The sequence below is a fragment of the Girardinichthys multiradiatus genome, chromosome 7, assembly GCF_021462225.1.
Source record: "Girardinichthys multiradiatus isolate DD_20200921_A chromosome 7, DD_fGirMul_XY1, whole genome shotgun sequence".
NCBI lineage: Eukaryota > Metazoa > Chordata > Actinopteri > Cyprinodontiformes > Goodeidae > Girardinichthys > Girardinichthys multiradiatus.
This window is the reverse complement of record NC_061800.1, coordinates 14,007,721-14,027,951: the sequence shown is the minus strand read 5'-3', so window position 1 is coordinate 14,027,951 and position 20,231 is coordinate 14,007,721. Positions and strand designations below refer to the sequence as shown.

General features: G+C 41.1%; 1 protein-coding gene across 2 annotated transcripts in view; it reads left to right on the top strand.

Annotated features, from left to right (window-relative positions):
* Positions 1-20,231, top strand: part of cacnb4a (calcium channel, voltage-dependent, beta 4a subunit) — a 73,992-nt gene that overhangs the window by 4,881 nt on the left and 48,880 nt on the right. The gene's annotated exons all lie outside the window — the stretch shown is intronic.

Here is a 20,231-nt window from a genome sequence, read left to right as displayed (position 1 = left end):
TTTGTACCCGAATGTAACAGAAACATATAAATAAATACATGTTAAGCCAATGGTCACTAGTCACAAAAAATTTGATTTCATTGTGTGTTTTTTTTACCTGCTCAACAATAGACTAAACGTGCCATCTTTTAATCAATCAAACTGATTTTAATTGTAGGAAAGGCATGTGTAAATCAGAATAGATCCAAAGCTTTAAAATGGTTTTGCACATTTGCCTTATTAAATGTAGGGCGTCCGGTTTGGAAATTATTTTGGGCTCGACAAAAGAAAGAATTTAGTCTATTCTCTGCAATAAGAACAGGATTTGGGTAAAAGTCAGTGGTTGGTTTGGGACAGTAAGAAGAGTTTCATTTCAGGATGAGCTTTATTGGCCAAGATTGTGTGCACAAACAAGTAATTTGTCTTCTGTTACACACGCAGCACTAGTGGCCTTTATTTTTGTTATTTTTTCAAAGTAGGCACACAGGAAGTTGGATGGAGAGAGGGGCAAGACATGTAGGTCTCCGGAGTTATGACTCAAACCCGGGTCAGCTGCATCGAGGACTGAAGCCTCTGTATATGGGTCGCACGATCTACAGCTACGCCAGGCGCCACGCCCCCCAGTGGCAAATACTTTGACCTGCTGATATCCATTTTAGTCTATTCTGAGTTGTTTCAAAAAGCTGTAATATTTATTGTAAATTCCAGTTTTCTTTTCCCATAAATGCCCTTGGAAAGTTTCTGTCTTAATAAAATTAGCGGGTTTTACCCCATTTAAATCTCACCTGTAAAGTAAAAAGGCAGCAAGTTTGAGTTTGTTCTGAATATTTTCATCTATTGTCCTGCTTGAACTAATGCAGAAAAACTTGTGCAAATTATTGCAATGTAGATTTTAACAACTGAAGAAGTAAGGTTATCAGTGAAGCAACAATGTATGTGTGAAGCAACTATCTAAAAACGATTGTTTTTAATGAGAAAACACTGCCATTTCCTTAGATAGGAAGCCTTTAGAGTGAAGAGGCACAAAAGTGAAATGGAGTGAGATGTATTTAAAACGCACGTGATGTTTTTACTGTACAAGTTTGGAATGATCTGCAAACAGGAAACCAGGGCATGGCATCAGCTGCCTCACAGTCTTAGTCTTGACATTAGAAGAAGCCTGAGGAAATTCGTCCATAGTTGCAGAGTATCTTTTTTTTCTGACCTCAATCCATCATTTCATGACGTAAAACTGCACCCTCATTTAACATCAAGTAGAAGAATCGCTTTGACTTTAAACGATCTGTTGCTGGGATTTGAGCCACTGTGCCCTTCTTCAGTTTAGGGAATTAAAATGGCCTGGATTTGTGGTAACCTGGAATATCAGACTGCTGTGCTGCTTTGTAATCATGCACTAATCATGTATTATTCATAAAGACTGGTGTGTTTGAATGGAGAGGCTGCTGTCTCCTTTATGTACGCAACTATGAAACGAATTCAAATTGGTCTTCTGAATGAAATCCCTCCTATAATTTATAAAATAGAAGGGACTTAAAATGGACTTTGACATCCCTCTAAGAAGTTACTTCAACCTAGCTTTACATTGCAGAGTCCTCAACTTCTATTATGTTTAATTCTGTCCATCACAAAAACAAACTTTCTTTGTAGGAAACTTAATGAGATAATGTGGCAACAGATAGAAAGTTTCTATTTTCGTCAAAGCAAGCATTAAGTAGACCAAATGTTCTAACTGTTGATTTTCTTGGGTAATTGTGGTAAATTGTGAGTCGTGGTAAAAGTAACGGGAAAGAGAAATAAAGTAAGCATGGCACAAGGAAGAAACCTGAATCAAAAGTTAATGAGGAGGATGGAGATTGATACTAAAGCTGATGCCCACTCGTTCTCCTGTTAAACACTCGCTGATTTCTGTTACTCCCCCGCTGTGATCTGTGTCATCATCCGCACGTTCGTCATCAGGTGAGAAGAGGAGCGAGTGGGCTCCATTTGATTCCCTCGTGTATCCATAGTAACAGCCACCCTTTAACAACAAAGGTCAGTCCCAGAAGGTTGTTATAAGCAAACTACACTTCCTTCCTTTCACAACATCAAACAAGTATTTACATCAAATACTCTCCAGTATAAAGAGGAACTTAAGGGGAAACATTAAAGTGCAGGGCAGTACGAGAGGTAACAAAATCTCCAAAACTCACCCATTAGATGGTAATGTAAACACCTGCAGCTTCCTAAATACCACTGGGACTTTAACTAGATCTGTTTGCTTTGGTCAGATAAGATTAAAGTTTTGCTTTTCAGCAGCAAACACTCCAGTAGGAGAATTATGGCCCACTCTTTTTTTGCACAATTGCTTTAATTCTGCCTCATTGTTTTTGAGAATGAATTTCTTTGTTTTTGAGGACTTTGACTGGGCCACTCCATTACCTTTATTTTCAGAAACAGACATGCTGGTGTGCTTTGCATTCCTGTCCTGCTGTATAAATGAATTCTGTTTAAACTAAACGTCCAACTGATGGCCGGACATTCTCCTTCAGGATTCAACGGCCATTATGGCAAGTCATGGGGGTCCTGAAGCAACAAAGCAGCCCCTGACCATCACACTGCCGACACCATGTTTGCTGAGTTAGTTTTGCACCAGGAAGCACAGCTACCAAAAAATTCCATTCTTGGCTGAGCCCACAGAGCATTTTTGCCAAAAGTGTTGGGAATCATCAAGATGTTTTTGCAAAATATGAGATTCACCTTTATATTGTTTTTTGTCAACAGTCGATTGTCATGAAATTCTTCCATAGTACCATTTTTGGCCATTCTCTTACTTAGTGTTTAATAATCAACACCGACCTTATGTGAGGTAAGTGAGGTCATCATTTATACACATTGCTTTAGATGTTTAGATGTTGTTCTGTGTTCTTTTGTGATCTCCGAGATCAGTTGTTGATGCTTTCTTTGAGTAGGTTTGTCAGAGCTCTACTTTTGTGAAGATTCACCACTGTTCCATGTTTACTCCATTGGTGGTTCACCGGAGTCCCATGGCCTTAGAAATGGCTTTGTAATGCTTTCCACCCTAATAGATGTAATTAAATTTGTTGCTTATTTGTCATAAGTTCTGATTTGATGGTGGACCAATGTGCACACTGTCGTGGAAGCCACATGGTGAGTAGAATAGTCTTTAATTTAACAAACAGGCAGACTCACAGGGTGATGCAGGACTTGGAATGCAGGTAGGGTTACAGAGGGAGACAGAGTTGGTAGTAAACAGTAGGAACCAGTGGTGAGCAATAAAAACCAGAGGGTATAAATACGGAGGCAGGGTGGAGAACGGTCCAGTGAACAAGGGGGGCGAATGAGGAGAAATATGGAGCAGCTGGTGAAAGGGAGACTGCAGGGCAATAGAAGGAAGGAGGCTAATTAACACAGATGAGCAGGGAATCCAGGGAAGTAACAGAAACATCTAAACACAAGAATGAATCATGAACCTGAACTATAATAAATGAAGATGACAGCAATTGAAGAACATAAACAACAAGGAGGAAATCTAAACAAATATCAATGCACATAATTACAACAAATAACAGCAAAAAAGAGAACATTAATAGGAGAATAAGGAAACAAAAACTCTTAATACAGGTAGAACATGACACATTAGTAGTTAAAGTTCTTCAGATTGGGGCAAAATGTGATCTTTTAGCCCACTTCATGTTGTCACATAGGTTCTAGTTCAGTGCTTTCTTGATTCTAAAGGTCGTGCAGTAATAATCAACTGTGGTTAATCGCAGTTAATTCCTCATTTAACTGGGCCAGATTAGTTTGGATAGCCTTTCTTTCCTCAACAAATGAAACCATCATTTGAAAAATGCTGTTTTTACTCAGGTTATCTTTGTCAGATATTAAAAGTTGTTTAATTATCTGAATAATTTCACTGTGACAAAAACAAAAGCAGAAGAAATCTGTATGAGAAAAATCCTCATTATGTGTATTTACATAATTGTTATTCAAATATTCACCATTTACTTTTACATTTTAAACAGTTTTGATCCATTTTGAGCTTTGCTGTTCTTTACCTTCTGTGTTTTTAAATAGTGCTGCAGTGCTGGGTGTCATTTTTATTCATTCATTGAGTTCATGAACAGAGAAGCACTCTGAAACATTGTTTCAAATCTACTACAAATTTTTCATGACGCTATATACTCCTATCCAAACTAAAATCTGCCTTTTGATTTAAAATGATGGAGCCGACTCATTTTTTACAGGACACTGTAGAGGTCCTCTGCTTGCTCTGCTGACACAGGCAGATGCCTCTGTGAGTAGCCGGTGTGCAGATGTCTGATCAGTTTCTGGGCCAGCAAGTAGGCTCCTTGAAAAGAGGACACAGCAGCAGATGTTCACTGTAGAGTTATCCCAAGCTGCAGAACCAAAATTGCACAGAGAACCTTTTGCTTGTCTTCAGCTTTTTAATATTCATTTGTTGACTTTAGGGGCTAAATGTTTCTCTCTCATGTTATTTTAGTTTACAGAGCAGGGCGCGGTTATTTTTACCCCTGGTAGTATAATCTCGCACGGATAAATGGAGAGAAATACAACCTTCAATGTGAAAACATGCATTTAGTGAGGAAAGAGAATCATATGTTAAGAAATAATTGTTTTGAACAAAATCACCAGCAGCGCAGTTCGTTGTATCCCTGCTTTTAATATTTTGCACAACCCACTTTTTCCAGCAGGATAGCTCTTAGGGCTCTGTTGTAACATTTAACGTGTGCAATATACAGAGAGACATTATTTTCCTCTGCAACAATCTCTTTAGATCGTCCAGAGTCCCGGGTCCTCTCTTATTATATCTTCTCTTCAGCTCACCCCATAGGCTTTCTAGAAGATTTAGATTTGAAATCTCCACAGGAGAAGGTCGATCCTTTGTGTTAAGGTAAGGTAAGTTTATTTATATAGCTCTTTTCAGCAACGAGACACTCAAAGCGCTGTACATACAATTACAATACAATCACAAAGCAAAAAATAAACACAGATACAGACACAGAAAAACAAATCAAATGATAAAATCAAACAACAGAGGTAATTTAAAAAAGTTAAATAAAATAAAGAGAATAGAATGATGGACAAGAAAATGAAAGGAAAATTGGACTGAAAACGTAACTAATTATGCTTAGATGGCCCAGTCAAAGGCCACTCTAAACAAATAAGTTTTTAATCTTGATTTAAAGCAGTTTAGGGTTTTGACACTTTTACAGTTTTCTGGGAGTTTATTCCGGATTAGTGGAGCATAAGAACTAAAAGCTGCTTCTCCATGTTTGGTTCTGGTTCTGTGTATGCGGAGTAGATTTGAGCCAGAAGACCTGAGAGGTCTGGGTGGTTGATACACTGACAACAAGTCTGTAATGTATTTTGGTGCTAAACCATTCAGTGATTTATAGACTAACAGAAGTATTTTAAAGTCTATTCTCTGAGCTACAGGGAACCAGTGTAGGGACTTTAGAACCGGGGTGATCTGCTCCACTTTCTTAGTTCTAGTGAGGACGCGGGCAGCAGCGTTCTGGATCAACTGTAGCTGTCTGATCGACTTTTTAGGCAGGCCTGTGAAGACACCGTTGCAGTAATCAATTCTACTAAAGATGAACGCATGAATTAGTTTTTCAAGGTCCTGCTGAGACATTAGTCCTTTAATCCTGGAGATGTTCTTTAGGTGATAGAAGGCCGACCTTGTTACTGTCTATGTGCCTCTGAAGGTTCAGGTCTGAGTCCATCACTACACCCAGGTTTCAAGCCTGACTGGTGGTTTCTAGCTGTATTAACTGAAGCTGTGTGTTAACTTTTAAATGCTCTTCCTTTGGTCCAAAGATTATTACTTCAGTTTTGTTTTGATTCAGCTGAAGAAAATTTAGGCCCATCCATGCATTGATTTCTTCTAAGCATTTACCCAGCGCTTGAATGGGTTCATGGTCACCTGGTGACATCGTAACGTATAGCTGTGTCTCGTCTGCATAGTTATGATAACTTACGTTGTTGTTTATTAAAATCTGAGTTAGGGGGAGCATGTAGATACTGATAGGAGGGGCCCTAAGATGGACCCTTGGGGAAATCCACATGTGATTTTTGTGCTCTCTGATGTAAAGTTACCTACTGACACAAAAAAGTCCCTGTCCTTCAAGTAGGTTTTAAACCAGTTGAGTGCTGTAACAGAAAGGCCGACCCAGTTTTCCAGGCGCTCTAATAAAATGGAGTGATCAACAGTGTCGAATGCTGCACTAAGGTCCAATAATACCAGCACTGTGGTTCTTCCACAGTCTGCATTTATACGGATGTCATTGAACACTTTGACAAGAGCAGTCTCTGTACTGTGGTGAGCATGGAAGCCTGACTGGAAGACATCGAAGCGGTTGGTCATTGTTAGGAAGTTGTTTAACTGTTGAAGCAGCTTTTTCAGTAATCTTACTGATGAAGGGGAGGTTTGATATAGGCCTGTAGTTCTGTAGTAGCAGCTTGCCCAAATTGCTCTTTTTCAATAGAGGTTTGATAAATGCTGTTTTTAGGGCCTGGGGGAAAACACTTGACAAAAGGGATGTGTTTATTATTTGTGTTAAATCAGATGTTATTATGGGCAAAGCTTTCTTAAGGAAAGCTGTGGGTAAAAGATCGAGACAGCAGGAAGAAGAGCTTAGTTGGTGTATAATTTCTTCTAAGTTTTTGTAGTTTATTTGGTGAAATTGGGAAATTTTGTCAAAATCAGTTCTAGTTGGAGACAGCATTGGTACTGGAGTTGATGTGGATGTGCTGTACGATTGCCCCTGTGATCTTTTGGGTTTTTTCAGTAAAGAATTTAGCAAATTCATTGCAGGCCCTGATAGAGTGGAGTTCAGATGCTACAGTAACAAGAGGGTTTGTTAACCTGTTGACCGTGACAAATAATGCACGAGCATTGTTAATGTTTTTGCTGATGATCTCAGAAAAGAAAGATTCCCTTGCATTGTTCAGTTGTAGGTTATACCTGTATAGTCTCTCTTCATAGATAATATAGTGAACCTGGAGTCCAGTCTTTTGCCACCTGTGTTCAGCTTTTCGACTTTTTTTCACTTCTGACTGGTGGAGCACTTCTCCACGGAGACATTTTCCTCCCAGAAACGACATTTACTTTAATTGGAGCAATTGAATCAATGATGTCTGAGATTTTAGAATGAAAGTTATCTACCAGCTCATCTACAGTGTTACAGGGCAAAGTGGAGGTAGAAGAGTAAATCTGGTTAAAGGTTTCAGCAGCACTGTCCTTAAAGTAGCGTTTTCTTATCATGTCTCTTTGGCAAACTGAGCCATTGCAGATGATGCTTTCAAAAATAACAGAAAAGTGATCAGATAGAGCAACATCAGTTACAGACACCTTGGAAATGTTTAGACCCTTAGTGATGATCAAGTCCAAAATATGTCCCTGTTTGTGCATTTGCTGTTTAACATGTTGTTTAACATGTTGAGTCAAACCAAAGTTTCTAAGAGTGTCACATAGATCTATTGTACTTCTGTCTTCAGGATTGTCCAAGTGAATGTTGAAGTCTCCCACAATAATTAAACAGTCATAATCAACACATATCACAGATAAAAGCTCATTAAAATCACTGATAAAGTTTGTTTTGGACTCAGGAGGCCTGTAAACATTCAAGAACATGGTTCGGACCGGGCTCTTTACCTGGAGAGCCAAATATTCAAAAGAGTGAAATTTGCCCAGAAATAAATTTTTACACTAATAAATCTTTAAACAAAGTGGCCACCCCTCCACCTATTCTTTGCTGTCTGCTTTCACAAAGAAAATTGTAGTTCGGAGGCGTCGACTCTATCAGAATGGGAGCTTCATTAAATTCATGTAACCATGTTTCTGTTAAAAACATAACATCAAGATTGTGGTCAGTAATGAAGTCATTGATTAAAAATGATTTACCTGACAGAGATCTAATGTTCAATAAAGTCAGTTTATATGACTTAGTTGCTGATATTAACTGTGTGTCTGGTTGTACCTGACAGTTTATGGCTTTTTTTGATTGTTTATTACTGTCTCTTATCCTTTTGGCTTTGTTCTTTCTGGCATGTATAAGCACAGAGATTTTACAACTATCTCCTATTAGGGGCCCAAGTTCTTCCTGGACATGCTCATTTCTGATAGAGTTAGCACTGGGGCCCAGACTGCATCACAGAGAAGGGATTTGAAGGTCCTGATTAGGAGGAGATAGATTAGAAGGTGGTGGAGGTCTGCAGCATTTGAAAGATGTTGGTTTAGTAGCAGGGCCTCGGCCATGGGGGGTGTTGAATGGAGAAGATGTCAGAGCCATTTGGGTCCCGATCTTAAGAGCTCCTTTCATGTTATCAGAATCCAGTAAAGCAAAAAGCGGGCTCAGTGGGGAGATGGGAGAGTTCTGTGCGGTTTGGGTCGGGGTCTGGGGTGAGGGGGGTTTACCGGGGGTGTCGGTCTGGGTTTGGGGGGATGGGGGTATAACGGGGGGGTCCACTTCTCCTGTGGATTTCGATGGGGAGACCTTTTGTGATGAAATCTCTTTCTCAGCCAACTGGCTGATTGTTTCTGCTGAAGCTGTTGGAGGCAGCATTATCATTGTTGTTGATACTCCATGTTCTCTGCTGAAGGTCGAAGCTGATGGCGGATTATTTACTGAATAGAAGAGTTTAGATGTGAGACGTCTGGCTCCTGGCTTGTTCAAACAGAAACCATCTTGCTTGAAGAGTTGTCTTTTTTGTTGTCGATGAAGTTCACAGATGTAGTAGCACATGTTTTTTTCAACCACTTATTAATCATCAGAAGTCTGGAAAAATCTCATCTCCACAGAAAATCAGCGCAAAGGGTCCGCTGAGAAACACCTTGATATTGAGACCTCCAACAACATTCAGAAGACGAGTGAAATCCTCCTTCAGTTTTTCTGATTTTTTCTCGGCCACGTCATCCATGGCTCCACAGTGTATAATAAGGTTTTCTAGAGACAGGAGCTTTTCTGTGATTACCAGAATATTCTCTGAGATACCGGATACCACACTACTGGTACCAATCATAACTTCTGTGTTTCTCTTGTTGCAGAAGTTTTTAATCCCATCCACAGCTTTGTTGCCCACTATTAGGGTTCTTGGTCTGGTGGGGCGCTTTTTCTCTGGCAGCTTAGGAGAAGACTGTTTAGAATGAAGGTTCTCAAACCTTTTATTGTTCTCAGAAGATGGATCATTTTCCTGGTTTTCATTCTGTAGTGGAGCAAATCTGTTTTGGAGTGGAATTCCATTATTTCTAGCTGTCTCACCATTTCTCTTTTGAATTGGTTGCATGTTTTGAACCCAGTCATGACACATTTTCAGTTTACTGGTAGAGCCCTTCAAAGTTCATGTGGTCATGAAAACAGGCCCACAGCGTCACAAATCCTCCTCCGTACTCACCAGCGAGCATGTGGAGTTTTTCCTCATATTAATCTTTTGCTTTGTTCCAAACCCACCTGAAGTGTTTGTTCAGAATCAGAATCAGAATCAGCTTTATTGCCAAGTTCGTACATACAAACAAGGAATTTGCTTCCGGTACACTTTGCTCTTTTGTTCTGTTTTTGCATTACAGAATATACAAATTTACAATTTACAATGTACAATATACATATATCCAATAAAAAAGGTTCACTTGCAACATCTGTATGCTGTTGTTCTGTACTCTATTGAATGTTCATCAGAGAAACAGCCTGGGGGAAGAAACTGTCTCTGTGGCAGCTGGTTTTAGTGAACAGTGCTCTGTAGCGGCGGCCTGAAGGTAAAACTCTAAACAGTTTATGTGCAGGGTGTGTGGGGTCTGCAGAGATTTTAGCAGCTCTTTTCTTGACCCTAGACCTGTATAAGTCCTGGATGAAGGAAAGGTCAGCTCTGATTATTCTCTCTGCAGTCCTGATTATTCATTGCAGTCTGGACCTGTCCTGTTTGGTGGATGAGCCAAACCACACTGAGATGGATGAAGACAGGACAGACTGAATGATGGCAGTGTAGAAGATGACCAACAGCTCATGTGGAAGGTTGAACTTCTTGAGTTGCCTCAGGAAGTACAGTCTCTGCTGGGCCTTCTTTCGAACAGTATCTATGTGTGAAGACCATCTCAGGTCCTCAGAGATGGTGGTTCCTAAGAACCTGAAGTGGTCCACGGCCGATACAGTGTTGTTGAGGATGGTGAGGGGGGTGTATGGGGGTGGTGTTCTCTGAAGGTCCACCACCATTTCCACAGTCTTGAGTGGGTTCAGTTCAAGGTAGTTCTGACCGCACCAGTGTACCAGCCGATCCACTTGCTGTCTGTATGCAGACTCATCACCGTCCTGGATCAGTCCAATGATAGTGGTGTCGTCTGCAAACTTAAGGAGTTTCATGGACGAGTCTGATGAGGTGCAGTCATTTGTGTACAGGGAGAAGAGGAGTGGGGATAGAAGACACCCCTGGGGGGCACCAGTACTTATTGATCTGGATCGGGAGAAGATGCTCCCCAGTCTCACCTGCTGCTGTCGGTCCGTCAGGAAGCTGTTGATCCACTGAAAGGTGGAGGCTGGGACGTTGAGCTGTGTGAGCTTCTGGTGGAGGATGTCTGGTATGATGGTGTTGAAGGCCGAGCTGAAATCTACAAACAGGATCCTGGCATACGTCCCTGGACAGTCGAGGTGTTGCAGGATGAAGTGTAGACCTAAGTTAATAGCATCATCTGCCGACCTGTTTGCTCGGTAAGCAAATTGCAGGGGGTCCAGCAGGGGCCTGTGATGTCTTTCAGGTGCTTCAACACCAGCCGCTCAAAGGATTTCATGATCACAGACGTCAGGGCTACAGGCCTGTAGTCATTTAATCCTACGATGGTGGGTTTCTTGGGAACCGGGATGATGGTGGATCGTTTGAGGCAGGAGGGGACCTCACATTTCTCCAGTGACTTGTTGAAGATCCTCGTGAAGATCGGAGCGAGTTGATTTGCACAGGCTTTCAGGCATGATGGGGAGACGTTATCAGGTCCTCTAGCTTTCTTTGTTTTCATGCGCTGAAAGAGCCTATTTACATCTTCCTCGGAGATCTTTAGTGCAGGCAGAGGATCTGATGGTGGGGGGTTGTTGCTGAAAAGCTTAATCTTTGTCTCATCTGACTAAAGCACACAGATCAAGTTAAAGCCTAGTCAAGTTACACAAACTTCACATGTTTACATTTGTGGTGGTAGGACAGAAAATACCTTTTTTCTTGCATCACTTCCAAACAACCAGTTGTCAGGTAAATAGCATCTAAGGGTTGCTATGGAGATTTGGTGACCTCAAGATGTCACTCTTTGTTGGATTTTTTCTCCCACCCTTTCTAGCTTTCCCGTCTTTCATGGTAGGTTCATATATACGAAATGGGTTCTGTGTCATATATTCCAAACACCATCCTGCTCACTGTGTGTGGTACAAAGTTACAGCTCATGCCCAACGGCCACTGGGCGAGAGGCAGCGTACACCCTGGACAGGTGGCCAGTCCATCACAGGGCAACACAAATACACACACGACAAACAACCCTGCACATACCCTCATATCTAAGTGCAGTTAACAGAGACCAAATAACCTAACAGTCAAATTTTTGGACAATGGGAGGAAGCTGGAGTACTCGGAGTGAACTAATGCATGCACGAATAGAACATTGCAAGACCCCAGGCCAGTGCTCTTTCTGCATGGAGTCTGCATGTTATCCCTGTCCCTTCATAAGTTCTCCGGTTTCCACAGCTCAAATAAATGAATGTGGTTATGATCTCAAAATGAAGTTCCTAGTTTGACATTTTGGTGGTATTGCTTTAGACTGTTGAATATATTTGAATATGTTTAACAAAGCAAAATAAAAACACTGACATACATTTGCCCTGCGATGGACTGTCGACCTGTCCAGGTTGTACCCTGCCTCCTGCCCATAGATTGCTGGAGATAGGCACCAGCTTCCCTGCAACCCACTATAGAAGAAGCGGTAGAAAATGACTGACTGACTGATATTCTAAACAGCAGCCTCTGTAAATGATGTATTAAGTTTTTTTTTTAAAACAAGAGCCTGAAGGATATCTTGAGACTTTACCTCATATGTAGTAAAATACATAATATAAATAGTACCTTAGGATTTCTGCTGACTACTTGGGGTTCATAAAATACAGATAGTTTACCTAAAAGCCTATGTATAGCAGTCAAAATACATAAACAATACGTAGACACTGACATAGTCAACACAGTGCCTGATAAGATGAGAGTGATGGAAAATGGCAAAATTATTGATTTTTAGAGCTACAATGTGTGTTTATATGTAGAACTGCTGTTATGTTTTTGTCATTTAAGTTATATAAAACTTAATATTATGGGGGAATTTATGTTATTCAGCACCCTTTACATTTTCTATTCCGATGTTTTAGTCCTAAAATGTATGGCATACATTGGAATTTGACCTAATTTTTCTATTTGCAGCCTAGAAAGTGATAAGGGGTGGACTTCACACTGCTTATCCCCCCACTATTTAGGCCACCCAGCTAAGTTCAGCAGCAGCATTTAATTAATGAATTTCTTGTGTAGACCATTAATACCACGAATCACTGCTTATACAACTCTCCAATCTGTGAGCGCTTCCTAGGTAGATCTGGTCCCATATTCACAAAGAATAAAAGTAGCTCCTAATGTCTTTCTAAGAAAACTTTTCTAATTCTAAGATTTTTCTTAGCATTTTCCCTCGTTAAGATAAAAATTATTCATGAAGCATCTTAGGCCTTAAGAGAGCTCCTAAGGCGAGATGTTAAGAATAGTGAGGAGGACTTTTAGTGAGCCTAAGAGTGTCTTAAGCAGAGAAGATGTTGGAAAGACAGAGAGAAAGGAGAGATATTCTATGAACAATGAACAACAGTGAAGTAATAAAACGCTACCAGCTCCACGGTGCAGGCATCCACCCACTAAACAGTCGAGTAAATAAACTTCTATAACAATCATACAATTATTAATATAGATAAGATAAACTTCATCATCCTCCTAGTTGGAACTTAAATAGTTTCATCAGCAGGACAGATTAAAGGTGCACCTCTAGCAAGGTGATATTAGGAAGGATAAATAAATAATAGAAACAAATAACCATGAATAAAAAGTGAACAAAATTACAAACAATATAGTACAGACTGTAAAATGCTTTCAAAAAATTTTATTTGGAAAAACTCAAAATAATATGTATATAAATACAAACTCTAGACAAGATCAATTCAATTCAAAAATACTTTATTAATCCCAAAGGGAAATTAAATGTTGTTGTAGCTCATATTATGAAGGTTTCTTCAAAGAGCCGTTGTAGATGCTGATGGCTGTGGGCAGGAAGGATCTCCTGTAGCGCTCCGTCTTACAGCAGATCTGAAGAAGCCTCTGACTGAAGACACTCTGTTGTTGTAGGACAGTCTAATGAAGAGGATGCTCAGGGTTCTCCATAATGTTCTTCATTTTATGAAGAATCCGTCTTTCCACAATGATCTCCAGAGGTTCCAGAGGAGTCCCCAGAACAGAGCCAGCCTTTTCTATCAGCTTGTTGAGCTTTTTTAAGTCCCTGGTTCTGATGCTGCTTCCCCAGGAGATGATGGTAGAAGAGATCACACTTTCCACAACAGACTTATAGAAGATATGCAGCATCTTGCTGCAAACACCAAAGGACCTAAGCTTCCTCAAGAAGTACAGTCTGCTCTGTCCCTTCTTGTAGATGGCTTCACAGTTGCATCTCCACTTTAGTCTGTTGTCCAGATGAACACCGAGGTATTTATACTCCTGCACCACCTCCACTTCTTCTCCTATGATAGAAATAGTTTTTGACTTATTCCTGTTTCTCTTAAAATCTACAATCATCTCCTTTGTTTTAGTCACGTTCAAAATGAGATGATTGTTTCCACACCATGCCACAAAGCGGTCCACCACCTTCCTGTACTCAGCTTCTTGTCCATCTCTGATCCACCCCACGACTGCAGAATCATCCGAGTATTTCTGCAGATGACAGGAGTCTGTCTTGTACTGGAAGTCTGAGGTGTACAGAGTGAAGAGGAATGGTGAGAGTACAGTCCCCTGTGGTGCTCCTGTGCTGCTGACTACCTGGTTAGACACACAACCCTTCAGTCTCACAAACTGTGGTCTGTTTGTCAGGTAGTCTTTGATCCAGGAGATTGTTGAGGCCTCCACCTGAGTCTTCTGGAGTTTCTGACAAAGCAAATCAGGTTGGATTGTATTAAATGCACTGGAGAAATCAAAGAACATGATCCTCACAGTGCTACTGGCTTTGTCCAGATGAAAGTGGCTTTGTTGAAGCAGGTGTATGATGGCATCTTCAACTCCAACTCCACAGCGATAAGCAAACTGAAGGGGGTCCTGTTTACTGTTTGCTTACTCAGGTAGGCCAACAGGAGTCTCTCTAGGACCTTCATGATGTGAGATGTCAGGGCAACAGGTCTATAGTCATTGAGGACTGATGGGTGAGTTTTCTTTGGTTCCGGAACAAGACAGGAGGTCTTCCACAACACCGGAACCTTCTTCTGGGCCAGGCTAAAGTTGAAGAGGTGCTGCAGAATCCCACAGAGTTGCTCTGCACAGGCCTTCAGGACTCTAGGGCTGACATGATCTGGACCTGCAGCCTTATTCCTATTCAGTCTCTCCAGTTGTCTCTTGACCTGACTTCTTGAGACACACAGGTGGAAGGGGGAAGCAAAGGAAGCATCAGCATCTTCTGATATGGTTGAAGGCAAACATGTAGAAGGGTCTAGGGCTGAGATGGAAGATAAAAAATGTGAGGTGTTACTGGACAGCTGTGGGTCCTGTGGGTCAAAGGAGGGTGGAATGTCTGTTTGGCTGTGAGCAGGAGAGGAGGATGCTGAGCTTGTTTCTGAACTGAACCTATTGAAGAATGTGTTCAGTTCATTGGCTCTGTCCAGACCTCCATCGGTCTGATCATCCTTCTGCTTGAAGCCTGTGATCTTCTTCATCCCTGTCCACACATCTCTGATATTGTTTTGCTGGAGCTTGCTCTCCAGCTTCTTCTTGTACACCTCCTTGCTGTCTCTTATCTTGACTTTAAGTTGCTTCTGTAAACTCCTCAATAATTCTCTGTCTCCCTCTCTGAAGGCTCTTTTTTTCTTGTTAAGCAGGTCCTTCAGGTCACTGGTGATCCAAGGTTTGTTATTGGGGAAGCATCTCACGGTTCTGATGGGGATGGTGGTATCCACACAGAAGTTTATATAGTCGGTTACACACTCAGTCATGGCATTGATGTCCTCTCCATGTGGCTGGTGAAGTGCGTCCCAATCTGTAGCCTCAAAGCAACCTTGCAGAGCTTCTTCAGCTTCCTGTGACCATTTTCTCACAGTCCTCTTTATTACAGGTTGCCTCTGAACAAGGGGCTTATATTTCGAGCAGAGAAAAACAAGATTGTGATCTGATTTGCCTAGCGGATAAAGTACAATAATTTAGACACTATATACACAGAAGGGAGATGTAAATGAGGTGAATACGTATTTGCTGTATTGTTAATGATGATGTCATTAGTCTAAGCCTAAATAATCTACAACGCAGGCTGGTGCTGAAAGCAGAGGGAACGATGCATTAATTCCACTGCAATGCCTGTTTGTTTGCAACGTGGTTCCAGGACCAAATCTACCTTTCAACACTCCTCTCTTCAGTTCGGTTTTCCCCACCTTTTTTTCTCCATGTTTTTGTCATTTTACCAAACTAAACCTCATTATGCAAGAAGCAGTAGAAGAATGCAGTATGAAAATGACCAACATGGCGAGTAAACATAATAATAAGCAAATGAAAATAATGACGAGCATATAAATAAACGCATGACAATTAATTTAATTTTGCGTATGTGTAAAGTCATCGTCATGATTTACACATTTCTGAATCCAGTTTAACTTCTATCATTGGTTAATTACTCTCCATTGATAACTAGGAGCACATTTGTTTTTTTTAATTTATTTATTTATTTATTTGTTTTGCAACAACCAATCACAGCTCTTACAAGACAGCGTCACACCTAGCAACAGGGTCAACCGCGCCTCCTCACCAAGATAGGAATATCAGCCATCTCCTCGCTCAGAGTCGCTCTCAGTAGAGAACAGAATCACTCTTCAGCTAGGAGTCCTTGACAAGTATTTTTAGGCTAAGATAGGAGCGATGTGAATGAGACCACATCTGATTTACCCATGTTCTGTGATGAAGAATATTATTCAGCAAACTAAATTATTTTGAGAATTCTGTCATTTAAAGTAGGATTTATTGTTGAATTGCAGTATTAGTTTTATTTCTGTATTTAATTTGTTTTTGTGTCATTTTGTTTATTAAATTTCGTATTTAAAGATTAGAATATTTTGTTGGTAAATGTTTAAAGATGAAAAGAAAATTGTTAAATGATCATGTGTTAAATTTCAGTTTGAATTTGTAACCTACAGAAATGCAGTGTTGTGGTCCACTATATCGTGGCAGGCATTTCATGTGGAAATATTTATTTCAGCCATTAAAGACATACTCGGACTAAGGATGAAAGTTTGTAGCCTTGACTTGGACTTGGGAGAAAAGATTATGAACATCTCTAGTGTCTGAACTACTTTTGATTTGTGTATTTTTTTTTTTTGTTTTCACTGAGTGCAAAGTCATGGCACCGGTTCTAAGGATGCAACAGCCTGTTTTGCTGCTTTCAGCAAGCCAAGGCTTGCAATGAAAAAATTTAATTTGGGTTGAGATAGAATAGGTGGTGCATGTTAATTCTTACCTCTCTTTCAGTAAACATATCTCATGTCCTCACTGAAGAAAAACTATTTTCTGTTGAACTATTATTCCAATAATCAATACAATCTATAAGCTTTTAGCCCTCTGCTGCTGTTCTCATCATGACTGATATTTGCCCCTTGTGGCTCCTCCTAGTCTCAGCAGTAAATGAATCCCCCAGTTCAAACAAAATTTCTTGATAAGCTTAAATGTTTACACAACAATAAGAATTGAATCTGCAAATTACAAACTAATCTCACCTAATACATAATCAGTAGATGTATATCTTTGGTAAGCACCAAATTCAAATTCTTCCTTTATATTGGTGTAAAGCTCATTATTGACTCTATCTTTGGGGTCTGTTTATAAATTGCCGTAGTGCTGCACTCTTTAAAAGCACCAAGGCTTTATAGTGTCAGAGTAATTCCTCTGTCTCAGTGAGCCAATTTTGACAAATTGACCTGTCGGCCTTTGACTATACCTCCTATCTAAATCTCCTCTAAACAAACAAAATGAGAGGATTTGTTCTCCTGTATCTTAAATAAAAGACACTATAATGATCACCATTATGTACAGTTAAGACAGAATAGGCTGCCTAGTGACATATTTGGAAAAAAGGAGTGTTTATAATTACTACCCATCCAGTCAGCAGTTTGAATTACACTCATTAGTAGGACTGTCATCAGAATCAGAATCAGAAAAGCTTTATTGCCAAGTACGTTTTTGGACATACAAGGAATTTGTTTTGGCGTAGTCAGTGCAATACAATACAAATTAAACAGTATAAACATATCTACAATATAATATAAATATATGTGCACAGTTTTAAGTGAGTGAGAGTAAGTATAGAGCAGTATAAGATGCAAGAGCAATACAACATTGTGCAAGTAAAGCAGGAGTCCATGCTGAGCGTTAATGTAATGCATAGAGTTACAGGTTACAGGTGTCCTGTCAGCAAAAAAAGGGGGGGTGTGGGGGAAAGGGAGAGTGTCAGTGTGGCTTCCGGGCTTTGTTAACAAGGCTGGTGGCAGATGGGAAAAAACTGTTCTTGTGGCGTGAGGTTTTGGTCCGGATGGACCGCAGCCTCCTGCCAGAGGGGAGAGTCTCAAAGAGTCTGTGACCGGGGTGGGAGGGATCAGCCAGAATCTTCCCTGCCCGCTTCAGGGTCCTGGAGGTGTACAGTTCCTGGAGCGACAGTAGACTGCAGCCAATCACCTTCTCAGCAGACCGAATTACACGCTTCAGCCTGCCCTTATCCTTAGCTGTAGCAGCGGCGTACCAGATGGTGATGGAGGAGGTGAGGATGGACTCAATGATGGCTGTGTAGAAGTGCACCATCATAGTCTTTGGCAGGTTGAATTTCTTCAGCTGCCGCAGGAAGAACATCCTCTGCTGGGCTTTCTTGATGAGGGAGCTGATGTTTGGCTCCCACTTGAGGTCCTAGGAGATGATGGTTCCCAGGAAGCGGAAAGATTCCACAGTGTCAATTGTGGAGTCACAGAGGGTGATGGGGGCAGGTGGGGCTGGGTTCTGCCTGAAGTCCACAACCATCTCCACTGTCTTTAGAGCGTTGAGCTCAAGGTTGTTCTGGCTGCACCAGTCCAACAGATGGTCCACCTCCCATCTGTACGCGGACTCGTCACCATCAGAGATGAGTCCGATCAGGGTGGTGTCGTCCGCAAACTTCAGAAGCTTGACAGACTGGTGACTGGAGGTGCAGCTGTTGGTGTACAGGGAGAAGAGCAGAGGAGAGAGAACACAGCCTTGGGGGGAACCGGTGCTGATGGTCATCATTTTTTATTGTTTTTTTTACGATAGGGAAGCACCGATATGACAATTCAGGCCGATATTGCTATGCCATAATAGTATCACTGTTAACAGATAATAGATATGAAACTAAAACACCTGGTTTTAGACCACAATAATTTATTAGTATGGTGTAGGGCCTCCTTTTGTGGCCAGTACAGTGTCAATTTGTCTTGGGAATGACATACAGGTTCTTCTCAAAATATTAGCATATTGTGATGAAGTTCATTATTTTCCATAATGTCATGATGAAAATTTAACATTCATATATTTTATATTCATTGCACACTAAGTGAAATATTTCAAGTCTTTTATTGTCTTAATACGGATGATTTTGGCATACAGCTCATGAAAACCCAAAATTCCTATCTCACAAAATTAGCATATTTCATCCGACCAATAAAAGAAAAGTGTTTTTAATACAAAAAACGTCAACCTTCAAATAATCATGTACAATTATGCACTCAATACTTGGTCGGGAATCCTTTGGCAGCAATGACTGCTTCAATGTGGCGTGGCATGGAGGCAATCAGCCTGTGGCACTGCTGAGGTCTTATGGAGGCCCAGGATGCTTCGATAGCGGCCTTTAGCTCATCCAGAGTGTTGGGTCTTGAGTCTCTCAACGTTCTCTTCACAATATCCCACAGATTCTCTATGGGGTTCAGGTCAGGAGAGTTGGCAGGCCAATTGAGCACAGTGATACCATGGTCAGTAAACCATTTACCAGTGGTTTTGACACTGTGAGCAGGTGCCAGGTCGTGCTGAAAAATGAAATCTTCATCTCCATAAAGCTTTTCAGCAGATGGAAGCATGAAGTGCTCCAAAATCTCCTGATAGCTAGCTGCATTGACCCTGCCCTTGATAAAACACAGTGGACCAACACCAGCAGCTGACACGGCACCCCAGACCATCACTGACTGTGGGTACTTGACACTGGACTTCTGGCATTTTGGCATTTCCTTCTCCCCAGTCTTCCTCCAGACTCTGGCACCTTGATTTCCGAATGACATGCAGAATTTGCTTTCATCCGAAAAAAGTACTTTGGACCACTGAGCAACAGTCCAGTGCAGCTTCTCTGTAGCCCAGGTCAGGCGCTTCTGCCGCTGTTTCTGGTTCAAAAGTGGCTTGACCTGGGGAATGCGGCACTTGTAGCCCATTTCCTGCACACGCCTGTGCACGGTGGCTCTGGATGTTTCTACTCCAGACTCAGTCCACTGCTTCCGCACGTCCCCCAAGTTCTTGAATCGGCCCTTCTCCACAATCTTCCTCAGGGTCCGGTCACCTCTTCTCGTTGTGCAGCGTTTTCTGCCACACTTTTTCCTTCCCACAGACTTCCCACTGAGGTTCCTTGATACAGCACTCTGGGAACAGCCTATTCGTTCAGAAATGTCTTTCTGTGTCTTACCCTCTTGCTTGAGGGTGTCAATAGTGGCCTTCTGGACAGCAGTCAGGTCGGCAGTCTTACCCATGATTGGGGTTTTGAGTGATGAACCAGGCTGGGAGTTTTAAAGGCCTCAGGAATCTTTTGCAGGTGTTTAGAGTTAACTCGTTGATTCAGATGATTAGGTTCATAGCTCGTTTAGAGACCCTTTTAATGATATGCTAATTTTGTGAGATAGGAATTTTGGGTTTTCATGAGCTGTACAGGTCCTTCTCAAAATATTAGCATATTGTGATAAAGT